The sequence below is a fragment of the Mirounga angustirostris genome, unplaced genomic scaffold (genome assembly GCF_029215605.1).
Source record: "Mirounga angustirostris isolate CCGP_5_RB_7025 unplaced genomic scaffold, mMirAng1.0.hap1 SCAF_6, whole genome shotgun sequence".
In the NCBI taxonomy this organism is placed as follows: Eukaryota; Metazoa; Chordata; class Mammalia; order Carnivora; family Phocidae; genus Mirounga; species Mirounga angustirostris.
Genome location: NW_026991714.1, coordinates 122112906 through 122137919, shown reverse-complemented (window position 1 = coordinate 122137919; position 25014 = coordinate 122112906). Strand labels below are relative to the sequence as shown.

Genomic DNA, 25014 nt, shown 5'->3' with positions numbered 1-25014 from the left:
AGTTTTCAGGACATTCATGAGCCTCTAACAGGTGATGGAGGGCAGGGGGTATCCAGGGAGGGTGAGGATATGCAGGTGGAAGCAAGGAGCCATGAGATGGCCAATCTCAGGACCTGGATGGAATAGGCTCCTCAGTAAATCAATGATGTCATATGATACTTGGTAAGGTAGAGTTCATTTTTGTTACCACCATATCATTATTCCAAGTATCAGTTATAATTTTTATGATTTCCGGGGCTAAAAAAACAAAGCAAGTTTTGGCAAGACTGTTGGACCACATTCTATACTGTTTAACAAATAACATGTTGTATTTTTCTGATTATAAAAGTAAAAGATCTACTGTAGAAAATTTGAAAAAATTCTGATAAGCATAAAGTAGAAAACATGAGGTAAGGTCATTAGGTAAGTCCTAATTTTCTTATAACTTCCTTCCAGTTTTTCCCCATGAACATATACCTTTTACAGAACTGAAACTATATTCTCCATTTTTATCCTGCTTTTAGTATTTATATTGTCCAAAGGAATAATTTTGGGGCATAATGAAATCTATATAAACATCAACACTCCCTTTCCCAACATTCTAAATATTATTTTACAAAGGAGGAAATCATGGAAAATGCCCACCTGAAATCATGCCTAATCTCACCTGTTCGATATATTTGTAATACTGTCCTTGGAGTACATTAACTTCCAGATTGCTCCAATCTTTCTTGCAAGGGCTGGTCAACCAAAGGGTATGATTCATTCATTCACTTATTCAACAAAAAATTTTTGAGCACCTAACTATGTGCCAAATCCTATGCTAAGCACTAAGTACAAATGGTCCATAAAACTACTGATTCTAATTGAAATTTATCAAGGAGATATATGCTAGGTTCAGGTGATATTTTATTTAAACTAGGCCAAACAGAGCCAAGTTTGAAGGTGATCTAATAAAAACCAGACTCTCCAACCCACCGATTTGATACTCCCCTCAGCCAGAGTGGTCTGGTCTGCTGCTCCCTGAACCTACCTATTCACCCCCACTTTTGTGTCCTGGTCATCACTCCTGAACTCCCTCTACCTTCCTTTTTGCAGAGCCACATTCTATTCAGAAAGCTTCTCTGACCAATTACTATGATACACTCTCAAACTACTACTGCACCAGCCATCCAGAACATCTTTACACAACCTTAATTGCCCTTTTTCCAAAGGGGGGTGGTGGTAAGTATCTGGGACAGGTGCCAGAGCCTCATTTTCTTAATTATTTCCCACAACTAAGCACTACATGCATTAATATTAATCACCTAACCATTCCTCTCAGGAATTTCTCCACATGAACCCATCTCTGAAAGGATTTTTCAAGAAAAATATTTTACCCTATCAATTGCTGCAGGCGTATCTATATATTTCCTATCCTGACTAATAACGTTGATTGCTTTCCTACAGTGGGATGACAGCAAAAGACAAAACATTTTTGGAATAGCAAATTTTGATCCACTTTACCCATAACTCCTCAAGAAAATAGAACTACCCTGTGTAAAGCAGTCTCCTGGGTCACCTCATTACCTATGGGCCACATCAAGACCTGAGACCATCCATGCGAGGCCCCCATCTGAACATCTCGTGTCTTATTCAATCATCATAGCAACCCTGGTGAGGTGTGTACTAAGACCACAATTTCCAATTTAGAGATAAGAAAACAGGTTTAGAGATTAAGCAACTTGCCCAGAATTATTCAGCTAGCCACTGGGGAAGCAGATATTCAAATGCAGGTAGCTACTTCCCCACAACAAGCATTCTATGCCCTAGCTAATATTCTTCCTCACGTGTTTTTCCCATGAGGCTGAAACCAGTGATTCTCACATTTACGTCAGCATCATAATCATGTGGGGGACTTGGTACAAATATACAGGTTTGGATGAGAGATTCTGATTCAGGAAGGAGAGGGGAGATCTAAATTTCAACAGGCATTTCCCCTTCTTCTCCCCACCAACCGGGTGACTCTGGTGCCAGTTGTCTTCAGACTATATTAATGATACTGCATTAAACACGAGGAGGCTAAATTTACCGGGGGAGAGGCTTTTGTAAAATGGGATTCATTTCATTACCCAGGATCCACCAGGGCCTTAAAAAAGGTGGCAGGGAGTTCGTGCTGAAATGGTACAGAGTGTCAGTTTGGGAAGAAGAACTAGTTCTGGTGATGGATGGTATTGATGGCTGCACAAGAATGTGAACTGTACACTTAAAAAATGGTTAAAATGGCCAATTTTATGTTATGTATACTTTATAACAATTTAAAAAACAGGGCAGGATGCTAACCTCTTAGCTGCCTTGTAGAGGAGTTTGTCATACCCCTTTCCTGCTGATCTGGAAAGAGGCGAGGTTTACTCTTAAGGGATCCCTTGTGAAAGGGACCTAATGAGAGACAAATGGTGAAGAAATCTGGCCCCCAGGTGACCCCTCATCAGCTCTGGACTGGCTGTGCACACTCCAAGGCGAGCTGACAGGGCCCATGCTTGGTGAGAGTTCCTAGCGCATATTAGCATGGCTCATCCCCTTCCTGCCCACAGCTTGTCCCCGACATACTCATGGGGGTCCCTGGACATGGCAGAGAGAGGAGAGAGGTGCTCAAGGGACATCGGGGAGCAAGCTTGCTTCACGGCTTCAGCACTGGCTCCAGCCTGGGACTTTCAGCAAGTCACCCCACTTCCCTCAGACATCACCTAGCTGGCTCCTTCTCACCTTTCAGACTTCATCTCAAATGTCATCACCTCAGAAAGGCTTTGAAGCTCTAAAGCAGCCCTTCTCCCCTCCCACCCATTGCTTTCTGTCATATTACACTGCCTGATTGTCTTCTAAGCATTTACCACCACTGCAAATTATATGTATTACTTATTTGTATGCTAGTTACTTGTTGGCATCCTGCGACTAGGACCAGAGCTTCCTGAGAGCTGCAAAAGTAGTTTTGTCTACTGCCATGTTCCCAAAGCAGAGACATAGTAGGAACTCAATAAATATTTGTAGAATAAATAAATGAATCAGCCTCTTTTGTTAAATTATGTATAAATTGTTTCCTTCTACCTCCCAAGATGATTTATAGGAAATCAGCTGTGGCCAAGGTGCTTGGTAAAAGGAAAGACTCCACATGCTAGGTGGGGTTATTGTGGGGGGTGGGGGGAGGGCACTTCATGACGCCTTGAGCACCTCAAGGAGCCTCCTCTGTGACCCTGACACGTTATATGGCTCCTCCTTACTCCCCGCACTCATCCTAGGCAGAGACTTGTCTGGAATCTAAAAACGATGACGCTCCACCCTGCAAACCGTCCAAATATAATGCAACACAATTTACTATAAGGCAAGCCCTCTCAGTGAGTTTTCTCACTAATGAGGCATTATTTCTCAAATAACAAGATGTGACTTAGGAAGTTAGGAATCTGTCAGGTGGGCAAACCTAGAAGAACCACAAAGATAGTCCCTGCCCCAGGTCATTTGAGTTCAACAAGCATAAACTGAGTGCGCAGTATATTCCACGTCCTGGGCTCAGACCCGGGGGCAGAGAGGTGACTCAGACTGCCATACTGGAGTGGGAGACACAGATACTAAATGAAAAACTCAAGGTCAATGAGGTGTATATGACATTGGAGGGGTGTGTGTGTGTGTGTGTGTGTGTGTGTGTGTGTGTGTGTGTCGGGGAAGGCTTTCTAGAATGACTGACGCCTAAACTGAATTTAAAGTACAGAGGAAAGACGGGAGGGGAAGAGTGAGCAGCCCAAGGTAAGGCACAGAACAGGAAGACCATGTGTTGCGTTTAGGAAGCTCCAAGTAGTGAAAGCATTAGGTATTTACTGCCGGGGTGTCCAGGGTGCCAGGGGACAGGTGGGGGTCAGAAGTGGAAAAGGAGGCTGGGACATGTACCCAAAGAAGTGGGTAGCGATCATCTTCCTGCAGGTAGCAGATCAGAGCTACATTGCAGACATATGTCTGAGGGAGCCGTGTGGAGATGAGCCCACTCATTGGTCTAGCAGCCCCAAGGGTCAGTTCGGCTTGCCTTGGAGTAGAAACAGGTGAAATGAAAAAGATCCCCCAGTCTTCACTGTGCTGAGGACTCGAGTTGGGAGGGGCTTGGCTTGGGGAATTGGAGAGATCCCAAGAAATTTCCCAGCCAGACTCGTCACACATGCTAGAGGACACGACTGCCTGTGAAGCCCGGCTCTTGGCAGTCTTGCCTTGGGATGGTGCTTCCTGACAGCCTGGCAGAGACGCCCAGCTGCTGAGTCGGTCCTGAACAGAGGGAAGAGGAGAAGAAGAACCAGCATGATTCCCTGCATTGTAGCCCAAAGTGGACCCTCCTCTGAGTCCTGAGTGAAGGTAGCAAAAATGAAGAGAAAGAAAATGAGGGCCCTGGTGTTTTTGCATAAAACACTTATGCCCCAAATCTGCTCACTAGATGTGGTATGATTCAGAGCATCGAAGACAAGAAAACCAGAAAAAGAGAGGGAGGGAGAAGGAAGAGAATGGGTGGGTTGGGATAAAGGAGGTCAGAAGGGGGTTCTTCTTCCTTTCCTTTCCCTGCTGTCCTTACACTGGAGCTGCCTCAGGCCCCTGCACTTGAGAGAAAAGGAAACAACGAATCGGTTTCTCACAGGGGGATATATTTTCAGAAGCCCCCAAGTGGGAATTTAAAACTTTATATATTCATTTTGATAATATTTGTAAAAAGAAAAACGTTCTCAAACCCAACCTACCCCTCCCCAAATCAATCACTCCAACTTTGGTTTGGGGAGAGAGGTGAAAGTCCTCATCTCATTAGCATGGGTTCATCCTTTCCCTTTCTCCCCACTACTTCCAGCTCCTTCAGCTTAAGGCACCGAGAAGGCCCTGGCACAGCTGAACACAGCAAGTGGCTGAGTCTGACAAAGAAATTCTCCATCATAAGGTTAATAGCATATTCATAGTTGACCCTGGAGGATGTGCTTCTCATTGACCCCAACAGCTTGCAAACCCCTGGCTTACTATGGACCAACATATCCTAGTATCTACTGGGCAGTCTCCTACACAGTACAAGCAATCAGTGTCTGCAGGACAGACAGATGCAAAAGTTGGAAACATGGCATATTCCATCAATAAGGGAATGATCAAATACAACATAGTACATTCGTACCCAGGAAAACAGATTTTGCTGTTTTTATGACTCAGATCTAGATAAATTTACCTGGAAAGAGTTTCAAAGCATATTGTTTCATTTTTAAAAGTAAAAATTGGGGCACCCGGATGGCTCAGTTGGTTACGTGTCTGACTCTTGATTTTGGCTCCGGTTGTGATCTCACGGTTGTGGGATCAAGACCCGCGTCGGGCGCCTCTGCTTGGGATGCTCTCTCTCTCCCTCTACCCCTCCCCCTACTCTCTCTCTGTCTCTCTCAAATGGATAAATATATCTTTAAAAATTAATAAATTAGAATACTTTTAAGAAAAATAAAGTAAAAATTAAAGAATAAAACATTTTATGAGCTCACTTATATAAAACAAAACAAAACCACACACACAAAAACAAAGACATATCTTTATGTGTATGTGTGTGTATGTATAAATGCATAAAAAAAAAGTTTGTAAGAACACCCACTGAACTTGTAACAGTGATTGCTTCTGAAAAAGAAAGTAAAGTTGGACAAGGGTTAATGTTAATGGGGGCTTTTACTTTATCTGTGTTTACACAATGTTTATATTCTTTCCAATCAAGAATGTATTACTTGTATAATTAAAAATGAGTAATAATATACAAATCAAAAATACAATTTTTTAAATCTGAAATTATTGTATGTGATTTTTTTTCCATCCTGTAAAACTTTGCTTGAATGAGTTAAAGAGCCTGAGGAAGGCAGTAGAACTAGTTCCCACTTGGGCAAGGGTTTGTTTATCCTGCTTATCTCAAGTTAGAGCCAACAACGCTAATGATTCTGAATAGCACTGGCCACTCCTTGGCCATCCCATTCCCTCCCACCCACGACTTCAACTATCACCTCCGTGTGGATGACTCCCAAACGCCTCTTTCCAGACACAGCCTCTCTCTCCCACAAGCTACAGTCCTGACTTTCCAACTTCCTGTTGGGTAGAGCCAACACCCCATGTACAAAACCAGACTCCTGCCCTCCTCCTCTCCCTAATTCAATTCTTTTGCCTAACTTCCTCCTTCCTATTAACTGGAACCTTCTTTTTCCCAGGAACCAAGAAAGGAAGCTTCCCATTCATCTCTAGCCCTCTTTATCCACATATTCACCCAGTTAACTGCAACATTCTAGTGATTTTTCAAAAAAGTTCTTCCCAACTGTTAACTCCTTTCTGTTGTCACTGACACCACCCCAGTTCAGTCAGGTCCTTTCCATCCATGACCTGGACTGTGGAATCACCTTCCAAGTGGTACCCTTGCTCCTGACTGCTTTGATCCACCTGCTAGATGCCTGACTTCCCATGTCAGCCTGTTGAGGTCATTTTGAGCCTCCATTCCATCACCTACTGTGTCAGCTATTCCAACGCTAAATCATCTGCAAATTTAGGAAATCAGGCTTCATTTAAGTATCTGACAAAAACGTTAGACTGGGCTGAGCCAAAGACAAGCCTCTGTACCACAGATCTCTTTCCAAGGGAACCCAGAGCTTATCACTGGAGGAAAGAAAGTAACTTTAAAACAAACAAATCAGTGTCACTCTTCAAATACCATCTCACTTATACCTTACAACAATTCCTGATACAAGGTATTATTGTCCTAATTTTAGAGGTTTTATTTTTCTTGAAGGATTTTATTTATTTATTTGAGAGAGCATGAGCGGGGGAGCGGGGGAGCGGGGGAGCGGGAGCCCGGGCAGGGACAGAGGGAAAAGCAGGCTCCCTGCTGGGGAGGGAGCTCAATGCAAAGCTTGATCCTAGCACCCGGGGATCATGACCTGAGCCAAAGGCAGACACCGACTGAGCCACCCAGGCACCCCCTAATTTTAGAGGTTTTAAAACTAAGGTGTGAAAAGCCTCAGAGCTATTAAGTGGTAGAGTTCTGATCTGAACCCATGTCTGTTGATTCCAGAGCTCATGGCTTTTCCACCACACAGTTGGAAACTTTCATGGATCCTCACCTTCTAAAAGACAAGACACACACCCCTTAACCTGCATTAAAGGCCTCCAACATTCTAGCTTCAAACCTAACTTTATAACAGTATAGAGTATGCACCTGTCAAACAGAGTAATAATGCTTCATGTGCTTTATTTCATTTAATCCACCACAAATCTAGGTAGGTACTATGATTATGTTCATTTTACGGATTTAGAAAATGATGTAAAGTGAAATTAAAAGTAGCTTGTTCTATAAATCAAAAATTATCTCAAAATAAAATTTAAAAAATATCAACATTACCCAGCTAGTAAACAGCAAAGCTGGATTTAGAACTGAGTTCTGCCTAGCCAGGGAAATATTTAGAAGGCAGAATGGACAGGAAATTCAATTAATATAGTCAGTCAATCAACATTTGTCACTGGCTCAATATTATGCTGAGGCTGGAGATAAGAGAAGTGAACACTGACAGCAGTCCCCGTCCCTGGCTTCACGGAGCATATGCTTTATTGGGAAAGACAGACACTGAAATGGGAAGGAGAAGCCCCCAGTGCTACGAGACCATGGACTCAGAAGGGATAGCCTTGGAGAGTTAAGGTTTCTGGTCTCCGTAAATGGGTCGATAAGGGTTCTAGTCACTGCAATAAGGAATACAGGAGAAATAGGTTTGGGAAAAGACTGAGTCCAATTTGAGACACGAGTTTTGGGAAGATGTCATGCAGGCAGTTGGATATGCAGGTCTGGAGCTCAAGAGTGAGGAGTGGGCCACAAAAAGATCTGGAGCCACTGATGTAAAGGTGAAACTCAACTCATGGAGGTCGATTTACCCTAAGGAACCCCAACATTTATGCAGAGCAAACAAGAAGAAAGAAGGCCTCAAAGGAAACCCTGCCCACCTGGCCATGCTCTCCTGTGAACAGACCTTCTGAGACTGCTTCACCTCTTCCCAAGCAGGAACACCTTTCCATTCTTTCTATCAAGCCATACCCTGCCTCGGTCAAGCCCCAGAAAACTCCAACCCAGAGCCCCCTCTCCTGGACTCATGCCATTTAACAAATGGCCAGAGACAGCCATTTCTTTGCAAGGACACTGAAAATTTCAAGTATTTGTGTCCTGTCTCCCTAACTGGACTGAAAGATCTTTGATGGCAAAATCCTGGGTATAAAATTAGGAATACAGTCAACATTCTCTTTACAGAACCAACCAATAGCAGTCTATCTCAAAAAGTAAATTTACTTTTTGTAAATTCTCTTTACAGAACCAACCAATAGCAGTCTACTTCAAAAAGTAAAAAGCAAAAATAAATCAATAGCCGAGCATTTACGTAAACTAGATACTCCAGAAGGACCTGACTGTCTTCCTCAATACAACAGCAACCAATATCCTGGGCATTCTCCCAAGCTTTCCCCTGAGCCTCTGCACTGAACAGAACTAGTCACAAGGTGACTATTTGCTGCTTCTTCTTACGCATTCTCGTCTATTCCTTGGAATGGGCCACGTTCTTTATCTTGGCAGCCTTTGCTTCCAGAATTCTTCAAGTTGAAAAGAAATGTCTTCAAAAGGGAAGACATGAGGATGAAAATGTTTTGCTCGAGAAAACACCAAGTAGCAGCATGAGATTCCCATGAATTGAGCCATATTTTTAACCAAGCCCCTTTGACAAAATATTGTCTTATTTTATGACTTGTAAATAATTCCTCAGTCATGATGTTTTATACTACCTTTCCATAAATAAATAAATGAGATAGAGTGAAAGGGAGAGAGTTAGTAACATCTTGTTTCACAAATCACAGAAATTGTTGGATTCTTACCTGCATTACTGCCTGGCTCAGCAAGCGCAGGGAGGCAGTGGCTGTGGGGGTCTTGCTCATCCCACCAGCCCATGCAGTGCCTGACACACTGGAGTCACTCAAAATGACCTCAGCATGTATGAGCGACAAATGGATGAGAAAAGAAGGTTGTGAAAAAACAAAATTGTAGAAAAAAATGAAGAGACAGGGAATGAAGGGTGACATGTAAGTAGCAAGAGCGTGAAGAAGGCAAAGGTGAAGAGACAACCAACCATCTCCTACACCTGAGGCTCAGATTCTCCTCAGCTTCTCCACAAAGACACCCACATAGCAGCTACATTTTGGGGTCAGCTTCTCAATCCTGTACCTGACAAATGCACATGTATAGTATTCACCATTTAATATTTTTAAGTTTTGTAACTGCCTTCTTTCTTCCTTTTTATGTGCCTTAGGAACACTTTTTTTTAAAAACAGATTTTATTTATTTAGTTGAGAGAGGAAAAGTGTGCAGGAGTGCAGGAAGGAGCAGAGGGAGAGGGAGAAGCAGACTCTCCACTGAGAAAGGATCCCCATGCGGGGCTCAATATGGGGCTCGATCCCAGGACCTGAGATCATGACCTGAGCAGAAGGCAGACGCTTAACTGACTGAGCCACCCAGGTGCCCCAGGAACAATTTTTCTTAGCCTTTCACCTAAACTAAGCTTAGACACTGAATTTGACAACTACTAGGTTCTTAGGCAATGATGCAGCAGCTCATGCCTGTCCTGTGGGTTTGCTGATGTGTTACTTAACACCCCATTGCTCCAGAAAAGGAGGTCTGCATTCGGTGCCTGGAATCAGCTAATAGCAGAATTCCAATTCTGCCTACGTTATGAGAGACACAAAGAAGTAAGAGTGCTTCTTTGTGTTAAAAGTGTTAAAAAAAAAAAACAAAACAAAGGTACTGACTGCATTTTCATGACACAGGAAGAGCCTCAGTTAACCAATCTCTGATATGCACTTTATCCTCCTCACTCTCTGCCACACAAACAGCATCTTCAGCTCCTCACCACATGGGAAGCTGCCCCTGTCACTCTCAGGAAGGCATGGGGGTCCCCTGGAATCCAATCTATGCATACTCAGGAGCAGCAAGTTAATTTTAACACCAGCCTATGATGACCAAGGCTAAAATAAAGCTAACTAAAAAAAATTCCAAAGTAAAATCTAAATGGGTTCCAGATTATTCTCTATCTTAGAGATATAATTCATTAACACCATGATAATAAACTGCCACAATGAGACTGCAAGTATGGTTTAATGATAGGAAATTTGTTAACATAATATAACACATTAGTAGTCAAATGTGGAAAAAAGCATAGAATCACTTCAAAGATTAACTTTTTGGCATGTGACATAAGTCAATTCTCTTTTATTTCTTTTTTAAATCTGTGAATATGAAACTACTTTCTTAAAGTGATTTAAACTTTTTAAAACCAAAAGACAACATTATATTTCTTAATGAATATGAAGAGCATTTCCATTAAAATCAGGATTAAATTAAAAGGTCTATTATCCTTATTCTTAGTTATTAATGTTCTGGAATTTTTGATTCAAAAGAGAAATAATCATTATTTGCAGATAATACAATTCTCTACCTAGAAAGCTCAAGAGAATTAGCTGAAAAATTAAGTTGATTAAATAAAAAAAAAAACATTTTTTAAAGATTTTATTTATTTATTTGTCAGAGAGAGAGAGAGAGCGCACGCGTGCACAGGCAGGGGAATGACAGACAGAGGGAAAAGCAGGCTCCCCTCTGAGCAAGGAGCCCGACGTGGGACTTGATCCCAGGACTCTGGGATCATGACCTGAGCTGAAAGCAGACACTTAACACCAACTGAGCCACCCAGGTGTCTCAAAACACACAAAACATTTTTTAAATAAGAAAAATATGATTAATATGAAGGCTACTATAAAATTTAACTGAAAGACATAAAAACATTTGAAGAAACATTAAGAAACATTCTTATAAATGATAAAGAAGATGTGATGTATATATATGCACATACATATATATACACATACATACAGACCCACACATATACACACACAATGGAATATTACTAAGCCATAAAGAAGAATGAAATCTGGCCATCCAATATGGATGGAGCTAGAGGGTATTAGGCGAAATAAAATAAATCTGATGGAGAAAGACAAATACCGTATGATTTCACTTATATGTGGAATCTAAAAAACAAATGAACAAACAAACAAAACAAACCCTTAAATACAGAGAACTGGTGGTTGCCAGAAGGGAGGTGGGTGGGTGGAAAATTACGGTATAGGGAATATAGTGAATAATATTGTAATTACGTTGTATGGTGACAGATGATGACTACACTTACTATGGTGAGCACTGAGTAATGTATAGAATTGTCATGTCAGTATGTTGTACACCTGAAACTAATACAACATTGTATGTCAATTATACTTCAATAATAAATTTTTTAAAAGAAAAAGAAACAGAGGAGTATAAAGACTAATACTATAAACACATTCATTCTTTCTGAATTAATATATAAGTTTATTATAATCCCAATCAGAATCTCAGTGGATTTTTGAGATCTGACATAATGTCTCAAAATTTAATTTACAAGAATAAGCAAAAAAATAATAATAAAGAAAATTTGAATAATTATGAGAGAGAACTGCCTCTATGTGATACAAATATACATTATAAAGCTAACATAACTAAAACACTGAGGTACTCAAGCATTTGCAGATAGATTATCTTAGTCCTAAAACTGACTTTAGAATATACAAGATGAGATTAGGAATTGTCTAGAATTATCCAATAAATATATTATTCAAGGAAATTATATAAGGAATATAAACATATATATGAGGAAATAAATATATTATTAAGGAAAATTAAGTATTTAGAAAACAGTTTAGGTCTTCAACTCATAATATGGACAAAAAACTGATTCCAAATGAAAAGCTGAATGTAACTAAAAGCCTGAAAATCTAAAAAATATAGTTAATCATAGAAAATAGATAAAAACTACAAATTTAAAGGCCATGGAAGTAATTACCAGGGAGGACACAGACCTATGGTCATACAGAAATTAAAATTTTCTATACATTAAAAAATATGCTAAACATTTCAAAAATATAATATTTCATTAATATTTTTAGATAGTATCCCATAGCAGAGATAAGCACAATCTGCTTAATTATGATTAACAAAGTTAGGTGAAAACTTATAAAACATGAAAACATGATCTCAACGGCGGGGTGGGGGGAAGAACAAGGACAAAAACCTAGAAAGCCATGAACCAAATGTTATTAATTACTCTAGATAGTGGAATTGTGCATGATTTTTGGACTTTTTCTTTATTGTACTTTTCTCTAGTTCTGAAATTATCCAAAATAAACGTGTATTATTTTGCAACCAGGAAATGCTAGTTGAGAAAAACAGCATCAAGTGACAAAGATAGGAAAATACTTGCAAAAATACAGAATGCAGGGATGTTACATTCTTAATTCATTAAGAAGTCTCACGTAAAAAGAAAAAAAAAAGACAAATGGAAAAAACTACTATTAAATAACCAAGAGAAAGCACAATGATGATATCTTACTTCTAGTAATCAAAGAAATGCACATTCAAACTATGAAATACCAAGTCTGGTATCTTTCACTGACATCCACTGGAAAAACCACTCTAGTATATCATTAGTAGAAGTGCAAACTGGTACAACCTTTTTGGAGAGCATTTTGGCAATATGTATCTGGAGTCTCTAAGAAACTTCTACACTTTCATCTGGTAATTCCACTTCTAGAGACTCTGTACTAAAGAAAGAATTAGAGATCTGGGCAATGGAGAGGTATTTAAATAGAAAAAAAATCAGGGATCAACAGCTAAATGTCCAGCATTAGAGTGATAAATAAGTCCTCCACAGGACCACACAATACAATGAGACCCAGCCACTGAAATCAAGGTTTGGAAACACTGAATGATGTGGAAACATCTTAATGATGGAATGTCAGACAAAGAATCCAGAATTTAAAACTGTGTATTATGTATCTACAGTATGGTCTTTTTTTTTTTTTTTTAAGATTTTATTTATTTATTTGACAGAGAGAGACACAGCGAGAGAGGGAACACAAGCAGGGGGAGAGGGAGAAGCAGGCTTCCCGCCGAGCAGGGAGCCCGATGTGGGGCTCGATCCCAGGACCCCGGGATCATGACCTGAGCCGAAGGCAGACACTTAATGACTGAGCCACCCAGGCGCCCCTCTACAGTATGGTCTTAATCCTGTTTGAAACAAAGGTCTCAGTTTTGCCATTACCCAGCTAGGTGGCTTCGGTCAAATCTGAGTCTCTCAAGAGACAGTTCTTTCAACTTTAAAAGTGAGGGGGGACACTTGGACCCCTCCTTTCTAGCCCTCAATTCTCACTGTTGGATGACATAGCATATAATAAATAATTAATAAATCATAAATGGATATGTAATGTCTGCATTAATAAGTAAAAGATAAAATTTTAGTTGTTAAAATAAAATTGTTTGGATTAAGAATTTTCTTTTTAACTAGTATCTTCCTAAATAGGTGACATATTTTAGGTGTGACTGCTTAGATAGTGATAATTCATTAGAATATACAGCATGGTTAGAAATGAGCACACTCTCTCATCCTCTGTAACTAATTTGATCTGGGCTTGGCCTGGCTGGGTCGGGAGCACACTTCACCTGTTGTCAGCCATCCCATGACTTGGCATTGGTGAGGCCCAGCCCCTTCTCAATCAGCAAAGGGTAGTCAAAATCCTAGATCCAAGAGATGTCATGGGAGAACCCATAGGGCTGGCTGACTGCTGTGTTGCACTGATGGCCCAGCAAAGTCACTTTTTGGAGTTCTTTTTGTAAATTTCTTTTTTTTTTTAAAGATTTTATTTTATTTATTTGAGAGAGAGAGAATGAGAGACAGAGAGCATGAGAGGGAGGAGGGTCAGAGGGAGAAGCAGACCCCCTGCTGAGCAGGGAGCCCGATGCGGGACCCTGGGATCATAACCTGAGCCGAAGGCAGACGCTTAACGACTGAGCCACCCAGGTGCCCCACTCCTACAGTACCTTACAGCAGTGTAGTAACGTGCCTTTTGGCTAAACTGCTTTTTTTTTTTTTTTTAAGATTTTATTTATTTATTTGAGACAGAATGAGAGAGAGAGAGAGAGAGCACATGAGAGGGGGGAGGGTCAGAGGGAGAAGCAGACTCCCCGCCGAGCAGGGAGCCCGATGCGGGACTCGATCCAGGGACTCCAGGATCATGACCTGAGCCGAAGGCAGTCACTTAACCAACTGAGCCACCCAGGCGTCCTTTCTTTTTGTAAATTTCTATAGCTTCTATGTATAATAGCTCAAGAAGTTCTTACCTTCTTCTGTTACGTTCAAATATTAATTGAGCATATTTCTTTCACCACTGCCTGGAGCCTTACCAATCCCTCCCACTGTGAATTTTAAAACCACACGGAGGCATGATGAAAGAATAAACCTCAAGCACAGTAAACCAGGCTGAGTTAGGGACTATTGAGCCTGCTGAGTGGCAAAGAAGTGAATCGGAATCGGCTCAGAACCCCAGTAGTTAACAAACTGCAGACAGAGTGAGGTTTATGCGCTGCCCTGTCATCCAAATTCATTCTGCCTTTGGGGGGAAAAAGGGAATACAATTTCACGCCAAAAGTATTTAACTTCTGTGAATTGTATCCACCTCTCTGAGACTGACAAACCAGACTACCAGAGAGTGTTTCAATTCTTCCAGGCAAACATAACATAGGTAAAAATATGTTCATCAATGAAATCTGAGTTTGTGTTATTAATAATAACAAATGATTCAAAACTTCTTTAGAAATGGCAGTAACTTGAACCAAATCCAGTGATATCCAAATTAAACTGTGTTATATGATATTTTAATCCCAGATGTGTATAGTATGCACTTGGTCACATGTGTTTTTTCCCAATGATTTTTTTTCCATTCCCTGGACTTTCCATAGTCAGTGATATTATATAGTTTAAACCTAAAATGAAGTCACCAAAACAGAGTCTCTCCTTGCTTCTGCCTCTTCCTTAATTCTGCATATTGCAGGCTTACTGTTTTATTATTATAATGTAGCTGTTCCAACAAGGCATTAAAAATATATAGATGATCATCATGTTTCGCTATACCTCTGGACTTGTGAGCACAAATCATCAGCCCCTCTGAAGACTTTCCAGTTTATTTTTATAAGTGGAGCACATTTCGTTGGGGCCACCACCTAGCAGATCATGCCACAGAGTACACACCAATGTGTACTGAGCAGATAATGGCACTGACCAGCCCTGTCTGACCAATAACCCTGTCAAGCTTAGCCACTCTGTTTATGTTTATATTTTGTTAAGTCCTAAGGGGAGGGGGGAAGGATTCAACAGTATTCAGTCTATTATAGACCAAATGCCTTGGAGAAGAAGCAGGGAGGACACTGGAGTTTCATTCTGCCCCTCCCATCCCAGCCCCTACATCTGGCAGGCAGGGGAGAAAAGAAGAAATGTCCTACAAATCCTAAACGTAGCAGAGACCCTGCTTCTTGGGAGAAGGCAGTGAAGCCTCAGAGACCTTGGGGGATGAAGCTGCTATACCCATGAGAGACAGCCTCATGTCACTGCACCTGCAGTCATCTGCTATCAGAGATGATGGAAATTTCAAGGGCAACCAGGAAGAGAGAGGAGTAACAGGGGACCCCCGGCTGCAGCACCACCAGAGAGCAGAACTCCGCGAAGACATGAGGCTACCTGCTTCTTCAGCCACGGCACTGGGAGACTTAGTAATAAGAAAAACGATCCTGAGAGCTAGTGTTCATTGAATTTTTATTGTGATCAGGCACTGATCTAAGCCCTTCACATGGATTATCTCATTTATTAAGCAGGTTCTACTACTGCCTCTCCCATTACATACATGAGGAAGTTTGGGCCCCAACAGGCCAAGTCTTTTGCTCAAGGTTGTGCAGATTGTATATAAGTAGTGGAGCCAGGATGTAAACAAAGCTAAGCAACATGCATCCAGACCCCCAACTTGTAAAATGCAATTAGAGAAAACACAGCATTATATATCTTGCACATCCCAGTCTCTGGGCTAAAGGTCTTAGGGCAGAGTGCCTTAATATGTGGTTTAGTTCCTCTCAAACTTCTCTGTCTCTCTAGCAATAGAAGCAGGGTGAAGGGCTGAGGTCTTCTCCTACCATACCCCTCACCTGGTAGAGGCCCCAAACACTCTTAGAACACAGTTTGAAAACCAATGGTCCCAACCAATACCACTCCGAATTATGTGCTTGAGAGACAAAACCGCACAGCTAGAAAACCAACAGAAGCCAGATAAACCAAAGGAAAAGGGCAAAAATAACCTCCCCCTGCAGCCTTAAGTCACAAAGGTAGCTCACCATCTGGTCCCTGACACTAACCATCTCAAGTTTGAGCATCTGAGGGGACAGAAGGAGGTGGAATTCAGGGCTGGAGCAGAGAGTCAGGAATGAGGCAAATCCAATAAACAGGCAGAGGTGGGAAGCAGAGCCAACAGGATGCCTGGCCAGCGGTCTGTGGTGAGAGAGCGAGGCTGCTGTAAGAACAGAGGTGGGAGCATGAGAGGGAGGCCAGCACAGGAACTGCTCCCAGAGCCAGCGTCCTCTAGCTTCAAGCTGTCCACACATATCATATGAGATAGGAATGGCAAAACCTTACCAAGCACTTCAATACCAGGCTTTCTTGGGCGGGGGGGCCGCGTTGGGAGGACGACATTGCCCTCCTTCTCACTGATTCAAATACTCCTTCCATACAGTAACATACCATTCAGTGGCTGATACTGTCAGACTTAGTCGACAGAAATGCCTGCTTTGGGGAGCAGGGTGGGTAACACTTAAGAGTGCCAGACTGCTTGGATTCATATCCTAGCTCTACCACAACTAGCTCTGTAACCTCGGGCAAGTTACTCAACCTCTCCGTGCCTCCAATTCCTCTTCTCTGAGATGCAGATAGCAAATGTACCTATCTCGGAAGGTTGCTGTGAGGATGACGGGTTCATAGGTATGAAGTACTTAGTACAGTACCCAGCAAGGTTTGCACTACCCATTGCCTGTTCTTGTTCCTCATTGTGAGACCTTTTGTTTCACTCCTGACCACTTTCTGGTTTCTCTTCCATGCCCTCTTAGTTTTGTATTTCTGCTGTGATAAATTGCCTCAGTCTCGGTAGCTTCAACAACTCAAATTTGTTATCTTACAGTTTTGGAGGTCAGAAGTCTAAAATGGGTTGGTAGGGCTGCATTCCTTCTGGAGGCTCTAGGGAAGAATCCATTTTTTCGCCTTTTCCAGCTTTTAGGCGGCCTGCATTCCTTGGCTCATTACTCCTACCTCCTGCTAGGGATTCTGATCCTCTTGCCTCTCTTTTATAAGAACCCTCTTGACCAGCCTAGGCCCATCCAGATAATTTTCTCATCTCAAAATCTTTAATCACATCTGCTGAGTCTCTTTTGTCATGTAAAGTAACATATTTATATGTTCCTGGGTTTAAGACTTGGATACCTTTAGGAGGCTATTGGCATTATTCAGTTTACTACAGACGCCTCTCCAAAGCGTAAAACTGCAGACTGGCAAGACGTAGGTAGGCCCAGAACAACAATATTAGCAGCTAACTTTGTGAGCACTCACTATGTACCTCGCACTATGCAAAGTGCTTTGAGTTATCTTGCTTAGGTCTCACAGCAACCCTGTAAAATTACTATCTTACAGAAAGATTAATTACTTGTCTAAGGTTGTACAGCTAGTAGGTGGTAAAGCCTATGTAAACCAGGTAAGTTTGATTCTAGTGCCTTGTATTTCACCAACAGGGTGCCTTGTCCCTACACCTTAAATGATTATAACATGAGGAGGCGGGGGGAAGGGTGGCACCATGATCACTAGGAGGAGACTTGGAGGCTGTACCATAAAAGGTAAAATGCTCCCCAGATACAGAGAGACAGGGGTCCTATGGAGCCCATACTAAAAGATCCATACAGATAGTGGAGCGCTCAGACAGAACATTTTCTTATACTCAAAGGAGAAGGCTTGGGGGTAATTAAGGATTTCTTCAAATGTGGGCGCCTGGGTGGCTCAGTGTCCCACTCTTTATTTCGGCTCAGGTCATGATCTTAGGGTCCTGGGATCGAGCCCCCATATCCAGCTCCCTGCTGAGCTGCTTGTCCCTCTCCCTCTGCCCCTCACCCTGCTCATGCTTTCTCTGTCTCTCTCTCAAATTAATAAATAAAATCTTAAAAAAAATAATTTCTACAAATGAAGGGACCACCTATTCCTGCCACCACTTAGAGGGAAAGTGAAAAGTCCATTCCTGACCCCAGACCAGGTGTGCAGTTCTAGTCAACCTCCAAAAGAAGAGAGGAACTTACAGTCTCCTCTGGAGAGACAACCAACTGAGTCAGATAGATCCAGATCCTCTGAAACCATACCAGAAGTCTCAGAACCCCTGCAGGCCACCAGAATGGCCCCACCAGTGCTCAGCAGTCAATATACACCAGGACCAAACCATCCCCTGCCTTCTACCTCATAATCGTTATGAGTATATAAACCCCCATGTGCCAATGATTTCAACAAGGGCCCAGTAGCTTTACCAATGCCACAATGAATGGCCTCTTCTTCTATCGGTTCTTACACAGTGAATGGCTCAAAATAAACCGTGATTGGCACAAGGTGGAAAGGAGCAAGCTAAACAGCTGCGAAGCATGCCCATTGTGGTGGTGTAACCATCCACAGCATTTCACCCTCAACCGGTAAACAATTCGGCCAGAGCCCTACCTGAAACTTCATAATGAGTTGAATTAAAGCTATCTGGCTTCACCAAGCCAAAAAAAGTGGCCAGTCATTTGTTCTGGGTGATGAGACCAGAGGCTGATGCAGGATAGCACACTGGTCAAGGGAACAGACTCTGAAGCCAGCCTGCTCTGACTGACTCCTGGGTCTGGGACTTTCTTGCTATGACTCCACACAAGTTGCTTAACCTTTTAGTTCCTCAGTTTTCCCATCTTCAAAATGGACATGAAAATGGAGGCCCATACTCCTTTATCCAAAATCATAAATTTTTTTGTCTTTTATGATGGTAAGACAGTGCCATAGGCCATATATTACAAAACACTGTTGGCAGGATCCACAGCAAACATGTCCATTCTTTCTGAAATAAAAATGTATGAATAGTTCTCACCAGGTGAGAAAAATAAACACTATGATAACCTCATGTCAACTCAGACCAAATTTTGTAGCGAAATTTATGAAAACCAATTTTCAGAGCTTGTTTTGATTTTGGAATTGCAGGTAAGGGATAACAGGTCTCTGGCACTTGCTGCCTCATGTTAGAATGAAATGAGTTAATAGAACTTAGAACACTGCCTGGCTTGCAGTAAGCACTACCAACAAGTGCTACTATTACTTGCATCTAAATAGATTTGCTAGAGGATTATAAACAGGAACATTTTAATTTATGACTGAATTAGGTTTCGACATCAGTATCTTGGCAATTAACAGGCATGAACGCTTTAGAACAATATTCCAGGACAGGATTTCTGAAATGATGGAAATATTCTGCATCTTCATTGTCTGGTAGGGTAGCAACTAGCCACACACAACTATTGAGCCCTTACAATGTGGCTCATTAACTTCATTTAATTCTAATTTAAAGTTAAAGCAAATAACCATATGTGGCTTCTGGCTACCATACTGATAGCACAGCTAGAGGGCTAGGTTCTGATCTGGCCCATGAAAACCTATTTAAGCCATAACACAGATGAATTATTGCTTTAATAAAAATAAGCCTGAATTCTGTACCCTGAGAACAGAGAAGACCACACAATGCTGGAATGAGTTTTCTCTTCCTTTCTAGGCCCCTAGACAGCATGGTTGGTCCATGGCAAAGTACATCTTTGATATCATCTTTTCTCTACACCCTGCTTCTCCAACTTCCTTTGTGGGGACCCCACATATCTGGACCACATGTTTCCCTAAGCCCCATCAATACCTCCCAACCCTTCTCCTGGAGTACCATGCTCCCCATCACCTGTCTTTCCTCTCCCCAACCTAATTCTACTTGCTCAATGCTAAGATCTCAACCAAATGTCAGCAGGAAAGCAACTTGATTAAACAAGCTGCTACTGCTTTTTCTAGCTTTTTCCCTATGTTTCCTTCTAAATCCAGAAACTCTAAATTGTTGTGTTCCCCGGGGAACCCCCTTCTCTCCCCACCCACCCCCAGCAGAGGTAGGCCCAGGCCCAGAGAGAAGGAGTCTGGACTGAAGCAGCTGTTGTCCTACATAGGCTGCTTGCCAGCCAGGTGTGTGGAAGGCAGGGACTGTCAAGGTGCGCGCGCGCACACACACACACACACACGCAGAGCAGCCTCGCTCTGTGCAAATATCTCCTCTTTCCCAGGCATGGGAAACATTCCCTGCCCTCTGCTTTATCCATTTGGAAATGTATAAGTAACAAGTTGCACATTAAATTCATTTTTTAAAGTATACCACAAAAGCCCAGAAGGGACTGTAACTAACAAAAGTTGCAGATAGAAGAAAACCAAGCACCTTCACTGGAATCTAGCTTTACCACAACTCACTTGAGCATGGAATTTTTAATGACACGGGTCAACCTTGGAGCACATCCAAGGAGCTTATGTTACTAGAAGGACTGGAAGAACGTCCCTCATCTCACTCTCACCTCTCACTTGGTCCCAAAGCATGGACCACAGATAATTATTATGCATGGCTCCTAGGTATAAAGAAAATCTCCTCTATGGGCCTGTAAATGGAGGTCAATGTGAATGGTAAATATTATGTTTTTCAATAAATACTTTCAATTATAGTATCTCCTCCAAAGTAAAGATTTGTGTTGAAGAACAAAAGTCTTAACATTTAATAGCAGCCCACAATTATTTCAGAGGGCCTTATATCTGCAAACACTGTGCTAAGAAAGCCATGGTTAATGCCTTCAGTAGGGAAAATGAGACGTGCACAGAAATAACTCTCAAAGAAGGAGAACGGAGAAAGGTAGGGAAGGTAAAATGCTGCAGGAATCCCAGCAGGGGAAGGTTGACTTTTGGGGGCTGGGCTTATCAGGGAGGGCCTCACAGCAGTAACAAAATTCAGCTTGAAGGATGGTTAGGATTTAGAGTGGTGAAATGGGCAGGAAGAGCATTCAGGAAGAGGAAAGGGGAAAGGATGTTCTAGATGACAGCATCCTCAGGCATTCTTTAGAAAGTGTCTGTGAAGACACATGGCTGCATACAGACAGCATCCAGAGACAGTTCAACTCCCCATCTCCCGCAGTGACACACTGTACGGGTATCCACGGGGTCACCTGCATCCACCTCCCAAGACAGGCTCTCAAAAATTTTCCCTGGTGGGTCCAGCATTCTTGGCGTCCGCTGTGCCCATTCTGCGGTAGCGGCCCCACCCAATCCCACCAGGGGTTCCGACGAGGAACACAAGGAAAAGTACCTAATCTTGCAGGGATCTAAATGACCCACCGGCAAATTCTGCAAAATGCAACCACAATTACGAACAGTGTGCAAACAAAACTTTTTAATGAAGTGAATCCCCCATCACATCTCTTCAGGGAACTCACTGTTGAAAATGACGCCATTAAATCTTTATATGTAGACTCTTTCATACACGGAACAACTAGTTGAGTCAGTTGAACCAACTGTCTCATGGCTTAAATACTAGGCACGGGGGCGAGGGAGAACCCCATACATTTATAGTGTGCATTTAATATTAGCCACAACGGAGGACTTCTGGCTCTCGTTATTCATTATCATAGCACCAGAGAACATTAAAAAAGACGTGGCCATTCTTCTAGTCGCTGAAGTGAGCCCAGGTCCAATATGGTATTTTCTAGGACTTGATGCAGAACGATCTCTCCAGGAACAATCTCGTGAGCACCTTTCTTGAAATAGTTGCTAGGTGCCGCCTCAAAAAGGGCTTACGTTTTCCCTCTCTGTACTGGCCGCCTCCACAAGTACACAAAAAATGCCGCGAAAACTGAGGCGAACGCGTGCGGGAGCGAGGCAAGCACTCGGGGTGCCCTGGGGCCGGACGGCGGCCGGCCTGTGCCCCCCACCCCCCCCCGCCCGGCCTCGGTTCCCCCGGGTGGGGGCGGGGCCCCGCGCCAGGTACGGACCGAGGCGGCTGCCCTCGCGGGCCCGCGGGAGTCTCACGGAGAGAGCCCGCCTCTCCCCTGCGCCCACCTCAGGAACCGAGCCACACAGTCGCCTCCTCACCTTTCCTCTTGGGGCCAGTCGCGCCGGAGTCCCCAAGTGCAGCGTCCCCGTGGGACGCGCCTGTCGCTAGCGGCGTCGCTGTCCCCGCTACCGTGTGTCAGCGGCAGAGCGGGTGCCAGCAGCGCGCCACGGCCAGGCAAGTGCCCCGGAGGCAGAGCCCGGGGCCCGCCGCCCCTCGCCCTCGCTCCCGCCGGGGCCCCCGCCCCCGCCCCCGCCCCCGCCCCCGCCCGCCGCGCTAGCGTGTGCGCCCCCGCGGGCGTCGCTCCCTCGCTCCGCGCCCTGGACTCTGCGCGCTGCCGGGACGGGACGGCGGCGCGGGCGGCAGCGGGGCCCCCGCCCTGGGCCGGCCTTTCCCAGAACTCGTCCGCCCCGGGTGAGAGGCCGCGAGCGCCGCCGCGGGCCCCCGGGCGGCCGGGGGAGCGGCCTGAGGCGGGCCCGCCCCCGGCTCGGGCAGCGCGGAGCATACGGGGGCGAGGGGCGGACCCGGCCGCCAGCCCAGCCCCGGCGGCCAGCCGCGCGACCCCCGCTGGGTCTCGGGCTCCGCCGGCCGGCCGCGGCCCGAGCCCACGGGAGCGGGCAACGGCGCTGCCGGGCCACCGGGCTCCGGGGAGGCGGGAACTCTGGGCACCTCAGGCCGCGGGAAGTTTTGCCCACACCTTCTCCCCGGGGACCAGCCTGACCCTTAGGGAAACTGAGGCTCGTGGCGGATAGGTCGCTTGACCAAGGATACTCTGGTAAAGAGCACCACCAAGTCTCGAACCCATTCGGTCAGTCATTAATTTAACAAATTTTATTGAGCGCCATACCGTGCCTGGCGCTGTGCCAAGCTTTGGAAGCACTCTTTTTGCTGCTAATAGTGGCCATTCAGATCTGTGGACTCCAAATCCAGTGCTCTGTCATTGCTGAAGCAAACATGGGGATGTTCAACCACCGCCAGAAACTGCAGGCTCTGCACAGAGCCTTCCCTAGGCGCTGGGAGGTTTGTATACCCCGTTGACAGGAGTGCCAGGGACCTGGAGAAAAGTTAAATTATCATTCCTCCCCCTTTCCCCTAAACCTGTTCCTCCTTACCTATTTTGATGGACAAATAACCTTTCCATAGGTCTGACACCTCCTTGTACATTCAATCAGGACCAATTCCTGTGGCCCATAACCCCTCCCATCTGTCCTCTTCTTGGACCCAATCATCCCTCATGCCACAGCCATATCATTTTCCCTCTTCTACAACTTAAATCTGTGCAGAAACCTCCTTAGGCTCCCTACTGCCTTCCAAACTTAACTCCCCATGACTGTAGGAACCCGCCTCATCCTGGCTAATATGGACCACCCAGCACAATGTCTCTCCCACTCCAACTCTGTACCTGTGTTTAGGCTGAGCCTCTACTTGGACCATCACCATCTCCACCCACATACCATCCTCCTGCTCAAGTCTGACCCTTTCTTTCAGGTCGCTCTTAAAAGCGGCCTCCCCTCCTTCGAGCCTCCAGGGCACAGGAGAGGTTGGATCAAGAATGCACAGGAGGACACCAAAGAATTTCTGCCTATAAGAAAAATATGACAGCCTGGTCCTTAACTGTTTTTGCTGTTTTCTCACCACTAGGATTTTAATGAAAATCAACATTACTGCTTCCCTTGAGAGCTGGTTTTGGAAAGGTCTCTGCAGAGGACGATGAGGAAACTCTTTGTTCATTAAGAGCTTGAGATCTCAGCGCTAGAGCAATAGAGAGTGGTCATTTACTGCAATGCCTAAGTCCACTCTGGGCAGGTGAATGCAGGAGCCAGGAAAAAGGAACCATCACTGACAGTAAACAAGGTACACTGTTTATTTAATATATTGTTTTCTGTTATGGTTTTAAAAATCATTTCATGAATCTAGTAATGGAGCCCCCAAACACTTGTGTTTTGTTGTTGTTGTTTATTTTAAATTAGGCACATGGGAATTAGATTGCTACAAACTGGTGGATGCACAAGCAGTTAACATTTAATCCTCCAAATGAGTCATTGCACGGTTAGTAACCAAGGCAAATCTAGGTCTATTGGATGGGGAAAGTTACCTGAGTGTGATAATCAACATCATCCCATGCCTGGAAAAGGGCACCTTCCCCAAGTCTTTGCAAAGAAAGCATGTCCAAATCAATGTCCTTTGCTCGCCCCCTCGCTCCCTCTCTAAATGAGACTGGAGGGAGCCATGTCCCTGAGGCTGCCTCACCGCATTGGAATGTCTGAGCTAACAGTGCTTCCAGAGGGTTCATTGCTCCTCTGAACAGCACTGCCCAGACTTTCTGGAGATTTTAATTCACTTCCCAACCTCGCCAACAGTTGCACACAAGGTGCCTTTTTTACACCCTGCTCTCTGTTCAGTGAAACATGCAGACCATCTCAGGGGAACAATGGCTCCATTCAAGACTTTTTCAAAACTGCAGCATATAACCTCCATGCTGTGGGTTACTGCCAGCCATTATCTGGAGGAAGAAAGACTGTCAGATAAAGTGAGGGAATTGGGGAAGCACTGGATAATTTCCATGGAAAATTCAGCTTCAATAAATTAAGTTACGCATCTTTGTATACGAGATGATTCTGCATAGTCAAAAGCAACAAAAACAAAAGGCCCAAGAAATAATGCTGTGGAAACTTTATTTAAATACAGAGTGTCTGTGTTTGAAATTTCAGAAGAAAGCACACATCATTTTTGAACTTGGTACATAATGGTCTCCATTCAATGGAAATGGATTTAAATAAGTTATAAATGTTGGGACTAGGGAATTTAAGTCATAAAGCCATTTTAAGAAATGGAATCATCTCCCTATTTTCTTCCTCTCCCATCCTGTAATTTTTCAGG

The 25014-nt window shown here is 43.7% G+C and overlaps 1 protein-coding gene across 1 annotated transcript in view; it reads right to left on the bottom strand.

Moving 5' to 3' along the window:
- The window catches only part of PLCE1 (phospholipase C epsilon 1), a 312623-nt gene extending 290166 nt beyond the window's left edge, over positions 1-22457 (bottom strand). Inside the window, exon 1 of the mRNA XM_045878454.3 lies at positions 22176-22457. The gene's annotated coding sequence lies outside the window, so the exon portion shown is untranslated. The remainder of the gene's footprint in view (positions 1-22175) is intronic.
- Between the last annotated feature and the right edge of the window lie 2557 nt (positions 22458-25014).